Source organism: Diabrotica virgifera, chromosome 1, assembly GCF_917563875.1.
Source record: "Diabrotica virgifera virgifera chromosome 1, PGI_DIABVI_V3a".
Lineage (NCBI taxonomy): Eukaryota > Metazoa > Arthropoda > Insecta > Coleoptera > Chrysomelidae > Diabrotica > Diabrotica virgifera.
In genome coordinates, this window is record NC_065443.1 from 300,405,694 (window position 1) to 300,421,757 (window position 16,064).

The 16,064-nt window shown below is 31.3% G+C and overlaps 1 protein-coding gene across 3 annotated transcripts in view; it reads right to left on the bottom strand.

Moving 5' to 3' along the window:
• LOC126879185 (zinc finger protein 235-like) overlaps positions 1–16,064 on the bottom strand; it is a 77,024-nt gene that overhangs the window by 11,894 nt on the left and 49,066 nt on the right. The window contains exon 1 of one of the 3 annotated variants that reach the window (XM_050642231.1): positions 865–1,606. The exons of the other annotated variants lie outside the window; for them this stretch is intronic. The gene's annotated coding sequence lies outside the window, so the exon portion shown is untranslated. Of the gene's footprint in view, positions 1–864; positions 1,607–16,064 lie in introns of those variants that run through there. 3 annotated transcript variants of the gene reach the window in all.

Below are 16,064 nucleotides of genomic sequence, written 5' to 3' on the forward strand. Positions count from 1 at the left end.
TTAATAAAGGACAAATACAGGACGGGTCTAAAAGAGTGGTATTGCAAACGCAGTTAAAGAATCTTTTATTTTGACAAATGACATGAAATATTTTTGTAAATATAAAAATAACCTATAAAATTCCATTTGTCGATATAAATTAAAATAAGATAATTGAAGAGTAAAACGTTAAATTTAATTATTTTGTCATTTAAAGATGTTTAGAGAACAACATAATATATCCCATAATACTCATCGTTCAATAATATGGAAGTGCAATAAATTGGAAATACTATTTTAGGAGTTTTTAAATACTTTTGCATTATGGGTATATGTAATGGGGAATTTCTGGAGAATATATTATTAGGGAATAGTGGATATCCATTCCTCAACTACAACTACCGAATGACACCATTCCAGAATTTTCAGACAGAAGTTGTGTTTTTATAATCCATCACAAATCCCTTCAAGAATTGTTATGAAAGAACATTTGGTATTGTGAAGAGATTTCCCATTTTACCATATGTAATGAGATGCAAGTTACCTTTTATTCAAAGAATAATATCAGCTTGTTCAGTTTTACATATTGCAGTAGTACATAATAGAGAAAACGTTGAAATACTGGCAAATGAGTGCGCTCTTGATATTGATATAGAAGCTGTGGCAGTACATTTTCAACCAGGAGCTAATCTAATGCGACTAAATTGTGTGTGTGTTTGTTTAAAATTATTGTTCGACATTTAAAGCTAGCGCTTAAACTAATTTTATTTTTATTGGACTGCAGTTTGTTAATAAATTTATATAAATATTATATTGGTGACTGATTTTAAGTATTTTATGATCATTAGCAGGTTTTAAATAATAAATTTATAAATATATACATACATGCTATTGGCGTTTGATCTTTTATCCATTATGGCCCTCTCTTTCTTTCTTTTCACCTCTGGATAACTAGTTATCAGGAAGTTTATCTGACAGATTAGATACTAATAGATATCTGACAGAGAAAAACTTCCCGTTAACTAGTTATCCGGAGCTGAAAAGACAGATACTAAGGATACTGTTATATAAACTTCCCAATAATTAGTTATCTGAAAATGAAAAGACCTCTAATCTGTCAGATAAACTTCCCGATATACAAAAAGATAATAGAAGAATTAAGCTTTATGCTGGTTTTTATTAATTTTTTTGGCAATGTTTAAATAAATAAATACTGATGGCATGAAATGGATCACGAACAAGGAGGAATGAAGAAGGAATTGGAGATTGTGTTTACCATTAAACGCATAAAACTGCAGTATCTGGGACACATATGATAAATCAGCACCGTTACTCCCTGCTGCAGTACATATTGCAAGGTACAGTCAAAGGTAAGGGAAGACCTGGTAGAGGGAGAATATCAATGGAACTGTTTCGAATCGCAGCTAGCAAAGTTACGATTGCTATATGATTTCCAACATTCGAAACGGATAAGAACCAAAAGAAGAAGATGGCATGAAAATGAAAGTGTATTAATACTTTTGATTAAAAACTTTATAGATTCTAATCTATAAAAGATTAAATTTTCAAAAATAAATACTTGAACCTTTGTTTTATTTTGTTAACCTGTTGTTATATATCTGTTGAATAGAACTCTATTTTGAATCTAGAATTTTAACAAATCCTAACTTTCATTAAAATTTATTGATCTTATATCTTCAATCTCTTATATCTTCAATAAATATTTATTTCTATAGAAAAATGTAAAATATATTGAGTTTAATAAATGAGTTACTGATATTTTAAGTCTGATCATTGTAATTAGTAACAATTTAAAATCATTTATGTAATATTCCTTTTTACAACTTCTTGTAATAACTCAAGCTTCAATAAAATGTTCTTTTCTATATTCGTTTGGGTCAAAACATCAATAATCTATATCTCAGAATATTACTTAGAGTTGTTTTTAATAAATAAAACCCAACATACAACTTTAATGATGAAAGTTTAATCAAATATCAATCCCACAATCCCACAATACATAAATTATCAATCCAAAGAAGCGACAAGATAAATTCAAAATACAAGTGAAGTTAGACCTTTCTTCACATTTTTGACACTTTATGTCAAAATAAAGGAACTTTTATTAAAATAAAGGTGTCCTCTAATTTTCCTTAAATACAGGCGGCCTGTATTTTATTAAAAGACAAAAATAAAAGACGCAATACTGCGCATGCTTATATGTCAAAATAAAGGATCTTTTATTACAGGTCGACTTAAAAGACGTTGGCAATAACTCTCTATTGCCACCGGGAAATAAAGGATCCTTTATTACAGGATACTTTAATAAAGGACAAATACAGGACGGGTCTAAAAGAGTGGTATTGCAAACGCAGTTAAAGAATCTTTTATTTTGACAAATGACATGAAATATTTTTGAAAATATAAAAATAACCTATAAAATTCCATTTGTCGATATAAATTAAAATAAGATAATTGAAGAGTAAAACGTTAAATTTAATTATTTTGTCATTTAAAGATGTTTAGAGAACAACATAATATATCCCATAATACTCATCGTTCAATAATATGGAAGTGCAATAAATTGGAAATACTATTTTAGGAGTTTTTAAATACTTTTGCATTATGGGTATATGTAATGGGGAATTTCTGGAGAATATATTATTAGGGAATAGTGGATATCCATTCCTCAACTACAACTACCGAATGACACCATTCCAGAATTTTCAGACAGAAGTTGTGTTTTTATAATCCATCACAAATCCCTTCAAGAATTGTTATTGAAAGAACATTTGGTATTGTGAAGAGATTTCCCATTTTACCATATGTAATGAGATGCAAGTTACCTTTTATTCAAAGAATAATATCAGCTTGTTCAGTTTTACATATTGCAGTAGTACATAATGGAGAAAACGTTGAAATACTGGCAAATGAGTGTGCTGTTGATATTGGTATAGAAGCTGTGGCAGTACATTTTCAACCAGGAGCTAATCTAATGCGACTAAATTGTGTGTGTGTTTGTTTAAAATTATTGTTCGACATTTAAAGCTAGCGCTGAAACTAATTTTATTATTGGACTGCAGTTTCTTAATAAATTTATAAATAAATATAAATATTATATTGGTGACTGATTTTAAGTATTTTATGATCATTAGCAGGTTTTAAATAATAAATTTATAAATATATACATACATGCTATTGGCGTTTGATCTTTTATCCATTATGGCCCTCTCTTTCTTTCTTTTCACCTCTGGATAACTAGTTATCAGGAAGTTTATCTGACAGATTAGATACTAATAGATATCTGACAGAGAAAAACTTCCCGTTAACTAGTTATCCGGAGCTGAAAAGACAGATACTAAGGATACTGTTATATAAACTTCCCAATAATTAGTTATCTGAAAATGAAAAGACCTCTAATCTGTCAGATAAACTTCCCGATATACAAAAAGATAATAGAAGAATTAAGCTTTATGCTGGTTTTTATTAATTTTTTTGGCAATGTTTAAATAAACAAATACTGATGGCATGAAATGGATCACGAACAAGGAGGAATGAAGAAGGAATTGGAGATTGTGTTTACCATTAAACGCATAAAACTGCAGTATCTGGGACATATATGATAAATCAGCACCGTTACTCCCTGCTGCAGTACATATTGCAAGGTACAGTCAAAGGTAAGTGAAGACCTGGTAGAAGGAGAATATCAATGGAACTGTTTCGAATCGCAGCTAGCAAGGTTACGATTGCTATATGATTTCCAATATTCGAAACGGATAAGAACCAAAAGAAGAAGATGGCATGAAAATGAAAGTGTATTAATACTTTTGATTAAAAACTTTATAGATTCTAATCTATAAAAGATTAAATTTTCAAAAATAAATACTTGAACCTTTGTTTTATTTTGTTAACCTGTTGTTATATATCTCTTGAATAGAACTCTATTTTGAATCTAGAATTTTAACAAATCCCAACTTTCATTAAAATGTATTGATCTTATATCTTCAATAAATATTTATTTCTATAGAAAAATGTAAAATATATTGAGTTTAATAAATGAGTTACTGATATTTTAAGTCTTATCATTGTAATTAGTAACAATTTAAAATTATTTACGTAATATTCCTTTTTACAACTTCTTGTAATAACTCAAGCTTCAATAAAATGTTCTTTTCTATATTCGTTTGGGTCAAAACATCAATAATCTATATCTCAGAATATTACTTAGAGTTGTTTTTAATAAATAAAACCCAACATACAACTTTAATGATGAAAGTTTAATCAAATATCAATCCCACAATACATAAATTATCAATCCAAAGAAGCGACAAGATAAATTCAAAATACAAGTGAAGTTACACCTTTCTGCACATTTTTGACACGTTATGTCAAAATAAAGGAACTTTTATTAAAATAAAGGTGTCCTCTAATTTTCCTTAAATACAGGCGGCCTGTATTTTATTAAAAGACAAAAATAAAAGACGCAATACTGCGCATGCTTATATGTCAAAATAAAGGATCTTTTATTACAGGTCGACTTAAAAGACGTTGGCAATAACTCTCTACTGTAAGAATTAAGTAGTGAGTATATAGAATTTAAAGTTTTAGTGCAGTTTTGTGCTGTATGTTGTTTCAAATCACACTGTGATCAATGACCGTTATTTAAAAAAACGGTGATTTTAAACAGTGACTATGATCACCGTTCTTTTATATACAGTAACAGGTAGTCACAAGAATCCCATCTGCTTCCCTTCTGTATATCTAATTTTTGCCCCAGATTCTCCTTTTTTTTTAGTTCACGTTCTTTATTTTTCTTCCTTATAATTTCGCGGACACATCTTCATATTCACACAGTCATATCCCTTTGTAAGTGTCTGCGAATGGGTTAACAAAACTGTGTTTAAAACAAATTTCACACTTGTAAGGCTTCTTTCCACTGTGCACCCTCAAATGTATTTTCAAAAGACTTGCTGCAGTAAACTGATTAAAACAATTTTCACACCTTGTTTCTCCAGTGTGCAATCTCAAATGTGTTTTCAAATTGCTCACTTGAATAAACTGCTTAAAACAAATTTGATATTTCTTCAAATAATGATGTGCTGTGCTAAACAGTTTAAAACAAACTACCGGACTAGGATTAGCAAATTATTTATTAGAATTTTTGAAATTAATGAATATTAATTTAGATGATTTACGAGGCCAAGGGTATGATAATGGGGCAAATATGAGAGGCAAAAATATTGGCTTTCAAAAAAATTTTTAGACATGAGTCCTCGTGCGTAAAGAACTCTATTGCGAAACTAAATTTTCTGAAACTGTTTGTCCACGTCCCCGAAAAAGACATTTGAATTACGAGGCTGCAGACGAGCCTCTGTTAGACCCAAAACAAACTTTTAAAGTTAAGTATTATTTATTGAACATTGCCATTGCAAAATTAAGTGAAAGATTTGAAATGTTGAGGGAACATAATCATAATTTTTTGTTCTTGGAAAATATATTGAGTTGGAGAAACTCCGAAGAAAACTAAAAAACACACAATATTTGAATTTACAAAAAAACTAGCGCATGGAAATAGATCTGATATAGGTAGATGATGAAGATCTATTCCATGAGTTAGAATTGTTACCAATATTTTTTATAAATAAAGACACAACTCCACTCGATATTTTAAGTTATAAGTATAATCTAATAATTTACTCTCCGTTTTCCCAAATATTTTTAAAGATATATTTAACACTTCCAGTAACAGTAGCTGAAGGAGAAAGGTCTTTTTCTAAACTTAAATTAATCAAAAATTATCTGCGCTTAACAAAGGGCCAAGACATATGAACAAACCTGGCTTTAATAAGTATAGAAAGCAAGTAAAAAGTATCACCGAAGTAATAAAAACTTTTGCCAACTTTAAAGCTAGAAAAGTTGACTTTAATATGGTACAGGTATATGGTTTTGAATACTCAAGTCATGTGTTTTTAAAATATAAATAAAGAATTTTTAATTTTTGCGTACCTATAACCTATATAATCTTCTGACAAAAGGGGCGCAAATATGAGTCTCGCACCCCGGCGCCGTGTATGCTTAAGACGGCCCTGGGTACACATGAGTAAAAGCCCATTCCAACGAAGAGGTGGAAGCGCGTGTTAAAGCGAGGTTCACCTTTTTACCAATTTAAAAGTCGGCAAAGAGAGATGTAATAAATGTAATAGTGAAAAAGAAAGAGTGCAGTTACCACCTTACAATACTGTAAAATTAGTAAATATTTACTTTGTGATAAAATGGGTCAAAGCATAATATGTCCCCAAGCATTAAGATGCCCAAAAAGGTACATCCCGCCAGTAGTGGCGTTAAAAATATCAGTAGGTTGGTTAATTCACACATAGTGTTGGAAAATTCTCGGAAATGAAAAATTAGAGAATATTCTCGATATGGAGAAGTTTTCTGAGAATGAACCCTAACGCACTGAGGGATATTGTTGAAGATGAAAGAGGGTATTAAAAATCATGAAATTATATACAAAATTATGAGACTAAACAACAGTGTTCTTTATATATAAACAAAATACAAAAGCAACAGAGAACACAAAATTTATTTGATAATAAAAAAATATAAAAAAAAATATTAAAAAAAAATCAACTAAAAAGCAAAAATAAAAAAATATAACACATTCGTCAAAGAAAAGCGTGGCGCGTCTTGATCGAATAAACGGTTTTTGCCCCACGCTTTTCTTTAACGAATGTGTTAAGATTTTTTCAATTTTTTTTTATTTTTGCTTTTTAGTTGATTTTATTTTTAATATATTTAATTTTAGTCACTCGTAACTAAAGAAAAGCGTTTCCTAAAAATTTTTTTTAAAATTTTTTTATTTTACTTTTTAGTCTTACACTTTTCAAACATTAAAATATATCGTAATGTTTCTTAAAATATGTATAAAACATAAATGATGTATTAACATGAAAAGTAGTCGGAATCGGAAAAAATTTGAAACTTTATTGTTTATTTATGAAGCATAACGTAAACAATTAATGTTAAAAGTGAAATTATGTATAGTTCATATCATTAGCTACAACTCGTAAAAGCTTCAAGTTTTTACATTGTAAAAAACAAGAGAATTTAAGCATTTTCCATTAAAATCGTTTTTGTTTTATTTAAACAATTAATTAACATAAAAAAAATTTATTGATTATTCGTGTATTGTTCCCGCGAATGCATATGTCTGCAAATTTTCATTCATTTGCATTGGAGAAAAGGCACTCAAATTAACGTCTAAAGATTTGACGCAAACTATTGAACTAAATAAAAACGTTTAAAAAGATGAAAGTTTCTTATGAAAATAACAAATAATGCGTTGGTGATTTAATCAGAAAAACATGAGGCCTCAGGTTCAGAATCTATTTCTATCATTGCTCATCCTGGTCATCTACATTCTGCATTTCAATGTACTGATGAGAAGCTGTGGGATTTTATTTTTCACGAGTCGTCAGCTCAGTCATGGATTGATCTACTTCTAAAGAGGCATTTATACGGGCTAGTTTTTGAAGCAATATGTTGCCAAAAATATATATTTGGTATATTTCTGGCAACATTACAGCTAACTAATGAAAATATCGCCGTTTGGCTGAGCCATGTGGCCGAAATCTTACTGGTATTTGAACACTGTTGCAGTGCCTGATGCGTTGCCGATAAAGTTGAACTGCTGTGGAAGATTTTGCATGTTGCTCTGTATTTCCTCTTTAATTCCTGTACTCTGTTGAAATTTAATTTGGTTTTGTCAAAACATACAAAGAAAAGATGAATACGTGGTCAAATGAAATCACAATAAGGTTTATTAATGTAACATCTTATTATAAGGTTTATTAAGTACATTTACGTCCAGAGTTGTGGAACTTGGCTTACTTCTGGAACTATGAGACAAATGGAAGAGTAGTGCACGTGCACCCTGAATAAATACATTAAACTAAAACTGTTAGTATATATAAATAACAATTGCTAATCTTGTTGAGATTGGTATTGCGTTTCTCATGTTTGATCTTTCTTCTCTATTCTTAGCCCTACCATATTTATTAATAGTACGAAATCACTTTTTGACATTCTTGTAAAATTCTTAAACAAATAATTGTCTAGAATTATTTCCACAGTTAAATTAATCATTGTTTCGCGTTTACTTAGAAGAGCCATATCCACATTTTCAGTTTTTCATTTTTCTTTATCGTCTTAGCACGAGTAAGGACGAAGCAACTCTCAAGAGAATATTCTCGAGAACGAGAATATTCTCTTTTTAGATCACCATTCACACAATGATACAAATATTAAAACACAACGTCCTTTGACCACAAAATTACCACGACACTGATCGTATTTGTTTGAGCTTCTATTCTTCTTTGATACACGTCACATTACCGATAGTTTGTGGCAAAACTCAAGACGATCCACAGGACAATAAATTTTAGGATTTGGTATTATCTTAAGGGTCATAAATAACAAATTTTGACAGAAATTTCTCTATTTCACGTTGTTGAATCCACCTCAGTTTCTATCTTTCTCTGTTACATTTTTCTATTTCACTCAGAATGTCGCGCTACATCCTCATTATCATTTGGCTCTACAACTCTATGTGAGTATTGGCCGCGGCTACTATTTCCCTCCATTGTTGTCGGTCCTGAGCAGCTATTTCCCATTTCTGTACTCCCATTTTGCGTAGATCACTAGCTACTGCGTCCTTCCATCTCTTTCTTGGGCGACCAACTGACCTTTTTCCATCGGGCCTTTCCCAGAATGTGGGGTTTAGAAGTCTTTCGTCACTTGATCTTAGTACGTGACCCGCCCATCGTATTCTGTTTGCTTTAATGTAGCGTACTATGTTTTCATCTCCGTATATTGTCTGGAGTTCATTATTGTGTCTTATTCTCCATTCTCCTGTTGTCTCTTCTCTGCAAGGCCCATAGATAGTCCGCAGTATCTTTCTTTCAAGTACCAGTAATTTTGTTGTTTCCCGCTGATTCAGAGTCCCTGTTTCGCTTCCATACGTTATTGTGGGACGAATTATTGTGTTATATATTCTTACCACGTTCCGTCGGATTTCTTTTTAAAGCGTTTCTTCAGTGTGCAATCTCAAGTATTTTTTTAAACTACTTCTTTGGGTGTCATTATTTTATCATTATTAGAATTTAATCAGAATTACCCCTTAAAGTTTGCCGTACTTATTTAAAAACTACCTGTATTGACGAAAAACAGGGGTAGTTGTTAAAGTGCCTAACTTTTTTATTATCCAACATAATCGAATGAATCAAAAAACAGAATGTTAAGAAAATGTTGGGTAACAGAATGTTGGGTTTTAATTCCAGTATTTTATAAAAGCTAGAACATTCCACAGGGTGTTCCAAAGTTTGAGAAAAAAAACACAGTTTGATTCGTACACCCTGTATACAATGGCAATGTACCTGTCTAGCAACAATATTATTACAGCGATATTGATAAAAAATAAGGCTATAACATATTAAAAAAATTAATTAAATCGGATATCAGGTTTAGGAAATACAAGTTATTAAAAATAACCCATTTTTTGGGGTGCCCGTTTTTTGTGCCGGTGAGTGTAAATATATTCTAATATCAATTACAATGATATTTTAGAAAAGTTATTGCCGCTCATGGGTAACACCTCTCGAAAAAAGTCAGCAGCAAAAGTGTTAAACTAGATTTACCACTATTGAGGTTTTTCTCCAGTGTGCACTCTCAAATGTTTTTTCAAACTACTTTTTTCAGTAAATTGTTTTAAACAAATTTCACATTTGTGAGATTTTTCTCCAGTGTGCACTATCAAATGTCTTTTCAAAAGACTTGCTGCAGTAAACTTCTTAAAGCAAATTTCACATTCATATGCTTTTTCCCCAGTGTGCACTCGCATATGTCGTTTCAAAGAACTTCCCTGAGACAACACCTTAAAACAAATTTCACACTTGTAAGGTTTTTCTCCAGTGTGTATTCTTACATGATCTTTCAAATGATGTGCTGCGCTAAACGACTTAACACACATTTCACATGTGTAAGGCTTTTCACCAGTATGCGCTCTCAAATGTACTGTCAAGTTTTCTGTTCTACTAAACTGTTTAAAACAAATTTCACACTTATAAGGTTTTTTTCCAGTGTGCACCTTTAAATGTTGTTTCAACTGACTTGCTTGAATAAACGGCTTAAAACAAATTTCACACTTAAAAGGTTTTTCTCCACTGTGTATTCGCAAATGCACTTTTAAATGAGATACTTTAGTAAATTGCTTGAAACAAATTTCACATTTGTAAGGTCTGTCTCCAGTCCCAATTTTCAAATTTTTATTTAATCTTTTTTCTTCAACCTGGTGGCCTCCTTTGTGAGGCGAATGTAAGGTTTCCATAATTTTCAGTTTATTCTCCTCTTGGGAACAACCTGAAATACAAACCGACTCTATAATTTTAATGGAACAGAAAAACTAGGGCACAGAAATTTAGCAGAATTTAACAATATGAAAAAGCTTCTCATAAGCAAAGATTTATCACTTCCAAAACTACGTCCAGTTAAATGTTATATTTTTCCGATCTTACTGTATATGGTATGGTATATAGTAGATTTAGATAGATACGCTCTACTGAAATTGATTATCCAGGGGAAAATAGACAGTAAGCGGGGTCAGGCAGGAGACGACACTGGTGGTTCCAAAATCTGCGGAAGTGGTTCGGGCTCACATTGGTCAAACTATTCAGAAGTGCCGTAAGTAAGATTAAAATTGCCATGTTAATAACCAACATTCGCAACGGACATGGCACTAAATAAATAAAATTATAGACAAAGGTATACTAAAATCACAATAAAGATGCACTAGAAATAAACAAATCAAGACACGTTGAATGTTACAAGGAGCACTCCCAAATCATGATTTACGATCATTTCACACACTAAGAATTTTGAACATGAGGTGGCTTGAAATGTCATCGTGCATTTCAACCATTGCACGTTCAAAATTATTAGTGTGTGAAACGAGGGTTACAATTTACATTTACAATGTATATAATTAGAGGAAAGTCGCCAATTATGGAATACCATTTTGTTTTGGGGATATAAAATAATACCTTTATAGAAATGAAAACAATTTAATATTATGACACATCAGTCATACATTTTTATGTAGTAATTAAAAGCCTTCTATTAAATATTAATTAACAAAAAAAAATCGAACAAAAAAACAAAATCCCAATATCCCAAATGAGTAACCAAATATGGAATAGGTACCCATATATGGAATAGAGGCATAATCTAACATATCAATTGGGACCGTGAAAGTTCGGCAAAGCGACACCTATTTCTACGCTCTGCAACTTTATTCGCACTTTTAATTATATTGGCCAATTATATTAGCCCTGGTTACTGGATAATTGTCAAGGCCATAGCCCAAAAAAATAATAAGAAGAAAAAATAAGATTCAGGTTATGTTATTAAAACGTGAACAATTGTATGTAGTAAACAAAATTAGTTATTAAAATGCAGTACTGCAAGCAAAATACAATTAATTAAATTTACCTTTATATAATAATTACATATCATATCAATATTGTGGAGCAACATATAATTTTTCTTCTTCAATGACAGTAGATATGAAATGTACATCAATTTGACAATTTCAATTGACAATATGAATTATTTAAGAAAGTTGCAATATTTCTCCGCTATTCGCGCACCATCGTTTCACGTATCCCTTCCAAGTACTTGCACACCGCGAATAGCAAAAATAGACATAATAGACTAAGAGGCAGCGCTGAAAAATCTATTTGAATTTACTAAAGATAGATTTTTCACAGTTCATTACTGTGAGTGTGTAGAGAAACATACTGCGGTCGGTCAAACGAAACGTAGAACAGGGGTTACTGAGAGGGCATCAAAGTTGCTTTCCTACGAAGGTAATTATTTCCATTTACTAAGGCTGAAAATCAGTACACACGTTCTAAATTAAATATAAATAAAAGTTATTATAGACGGTCATCTGTATGACGGGACAGAGCCGGTCGGTCGGCCGCAATAGTCGATTGAGAAAATGAAGCATTTTGGCTCGCAATGTTTTCGTCCAGCATGGATTTACTTGAAATTTTTACAGAAGGTAGGGAATAGCCCAAGGATCATTTTATATATCATGCCGCTATCATACGCTAAAATCTTGGGGTGGTTGCCACCCCATCTCGGTAGTGGGAATTTTTTAGTACATTTTAACCATGTAGTTCGACGGAAATATGATTCTAAGAAAACAATGGTTGTTACATTTTCTTCGTAAAACTAATATTTTTCGAGTTATTCGCGCTTGAAAATAACAGTTTTTCGACGAACACAATTGACTTTTTTAGACGGTTTTTTGAGAATACCTCGAAAAATATGAATTTAATAAAAAAAACTGTAGATATCGAAATTGTATCCTTTAGTAACAGCAATCAAATTCTTTTCCTTTAAGACAATCTTTAAGACCAATACAAACCGAGATACGGCATGTTAAAAGTTAGCTTTTTTCTTCAAATGCATAATTTGAAATATTCAAAGCCAAATAATGGGAAAAATTTGCATTTTCGAGGAAAACTTTAATAATCTTTTTTCAAGTGTACAATCAAACCTTTCAAAAAAAAAATAATAAAAAGTTTCTAGCATGAAAATTACGCGACTTATAATCAAAAAAATGTCGGTACCTGCTTTTCTCTACGAAAAAATCAGTGAAAATAACCCCCTAACTACCTTCCTAATTCAAAATTGGTCTTCAGCTTTCTGTAGTTCCTTTTATATTTATATTATAAATACAATTAAGGAGTTTGACCTATTTAAAATGCCTAATTTTGGAAAAATTGGAGTTTAAACAAAAATTGATTTTTTGCAATTTGGTATTTTTTACCTTTTACTTCAAAATATCTCCGAAAATACTGAAGATACGAAAAAAATTAAAAATTACTAAATTGTATCTTTTTTAATGACTAAAATTACCCTTTGCATAGATTTTCATTACAGTAAACAGTTAGCCAGTTATAGCTGTTTAAACCTCTATTAACCAGCAAACACCCCCTTATTCCAGCCCTTTAAACCCGCCCCAATTAAAAACGGAATCTTACGGAATTTAATTTACACAGTCTTATAGCTCTTTAAAAACCTACAAAATAATTTTTGCAGAAACTTTTTGTCGCCAAAAATGTATAGAATACTTTTCGAGGTATTCTCAAAAAACCCTCTTCGTCGAAAAACTGTTATTTTCAAGCGCGAATAACTCGAAAAATATTAGTTTTACAAAGAAAATATAAAATTTTTTTTTTCTTAGAATCACATTTTCCATCTAATTACATGATTAAAATGTAATAAAAAATTATCATCCTCGAGATGGGGTGGCAACCAACCCTAAGGTTTTAGCGTATGATAGCGGCATGATATAGAAAATGATCCTTGGACTATTCCCTACCTTCTGTGAAAATTTCAAGTAAATCCGTGCCGGAGGAAAAAATTGCAAGCCAAAATGCTTCATTTCCTCAATCGACTATTGCGGCCGACCGACCGGCTGTGTCCCGTCATACAGCTGACCGACTATAATAACTTTTATTTATATTTAATTTAGAATGTGTGTACTGATTTTCAGCCTCAGTAAATGGATTTAATTACCTTCGTAGGAAAGCAACTTTGATGCCCTCTCAGTAACCCCTGTTCTACGTTTCGCTTGACCGACTGCAGTATGTTTCTCTACACACTCACAGTAATTAACTGTAAAAATCTAGCTTTAGTAAATTCAAATAGATTTTTCAGCGCTGCCTCTCCGTCTATAATCATCTCAGATCAAATAAATTTAAATAAAAAAATTGTAAAAAAATGAAAGAAGTTGCTTAACTCACTTGCAGACATCACAGATCCATGTATGAAACTCTGGACCAGCACAATCATAATGAGCCCACTTACACTTAATCCACTATTCCATAATTAGGCACCAACGACTGTTCATATTTGGATCTGTACATTAGTTCAAACTAGTATCAACATTTTTTCAAGTCGTTGTTTTAATTACAGAAGGTCATAAAATATCAAAATAAAGGTATGTACTATTGATATACGCAATGGCATAACAAGTCTGTATTTATGCATAATAACCAATAATACTCGTTGAATATATTTACCTTTGAAATTTTCTGCTAGACCATAAAACAAAACGCGCCTGCCAGACACGTATCGTTCGCGCATCTGACCCAGAGGTGTGAATACGATAATAAAGAGAGCGACTGAAATAGAGGATGGTCTTGTAGGGCGCTTCCAACTTATATTTTCGGAGAAATCAAGTAATTCCATATTAGGGCACTATTCCATATTTGGTTACTTTCCTCTATGTACACTATAAATCCCAAATCATGATTTACAAAGTTTATACATTGTAAATCATGATTTGGGGTGCTCTTCGTTCATTCAACCTGTCTTGGTTGTTTATTTCTAGTGCATCTTTATTGTGACTTTAGTATGGGCAACAAACATAGAAGTTATGGATGTTGAAACCATAAAAGATGACTGAATAGAAGTTATCAGTAAGGCAGAAAAAAACGCGCAATACAAATCGAAAAAAAAAAACATGAAAAATTCGTCAACAAAAAAAGACTTATGTAGAGACGAAGAGAAATTAAGAACGAAAATATAGAACTTACATAAAATTTTAAATTCGAAAAAATGCTATAAATCACAACAGAAAATAATTTAAAATATTGTAACGTTACAAACGTCACAACTTTAATATTTTATTTTTTAAATAATTATTTTACTTTATTTTCTTTAATATTTCATTAGTAATTATTTTATTCTATTCGTTTTAACTTGCTTTTTCGTTAAAAACTAGTTTGGCGCCCGTTCTGTAGGCAACTGTATTTACATTGTATCATCTCTTGCGTTCCGTGTTCGTTATTTCAAATTTCGGTCCAAGGTTCGTTGTCATGTCGTTTTAGTGATAGCGACAACCCCCATATTTCATTCTCAAAATGGTGGTGAAAATGTCATAAAAAAGAAGCTTCAAAAATAAATCATTTTTATTCAAATCATCTTTCTCTTGGGGTGAGTGATTGTATTCTTTTTTATGATTTTTTTTCTCTAACCTTCCAATGTTCAACCATGTGTTTAGTTTCTATATTTTACATTCTCATCTTTTAAATGTATCTTTTTAATTTACATGTATGCACGTTTAGTAATCAAAATTTTAACTATTCTCATCTAAATTTCATTTAATTTATTCTTGTCATCTGCTACTCTTTCTGACGATTAGAATGGCAGACGGCTCACGTTGGTTTTTCTTCTTGATGATTGATATGTGTCTCTATTTTATAGTTTTTGGATAAGATCAACCTTTTCTCCCTTCGGGAGCTTCAAGCCAACCTCACCGGTGATGGAACATAAGGCGAAGACAACCTGCAGGGGCCTAGGGCCGAACATCCGCCCAGGCCTACAAGAAGTCTACCGCAGTACCATACGACATCGAGAAGTTACCACCAGATATCAAAAGCCATAAGTATAATCCAGAATTGTTAGTTTTTGGCAAGAGTTTGAATATATTTGTTAATGCAATTTACTAAGTCATATTTTTATTATATTTTTTATGAACAATAAACATGATTAGTTAAAAATACTGTTTTGTTTGCTTCCATTCCAAACTTTCATAGTTCATTTCTAAGATTAGGACAGGACGAACACACACCTGAGTGACTGAGCTAAGCTGGGGTGTAACGATGGCTATCTTGGATATTTGAAGTAATATTTTCGAATATTATTTCAAATAGCTGGGGTAGTCCATCGCTTATTTCGTTTCAATATATTATATCAATGAAAAAAAAATTCTTCAAGAAAAAAACACTTGTGTAGAGACGAAGAGAAATTAAGAACGAAAATATAGAACTTGCATAAAATTTTAAATTCGAAAAAATGCTATAAATCACAATAGAAAATAATTTAAAATATATTATATCAATGAAAAAAAAAAAAACTCCCATTGATCGTGATATATCGTTATAATGATTGAGGTCAGCGCCAGGTTTTCTCCACTATGTGTTCGCAAATGTGCTTTTAAATAAATTGTTGTA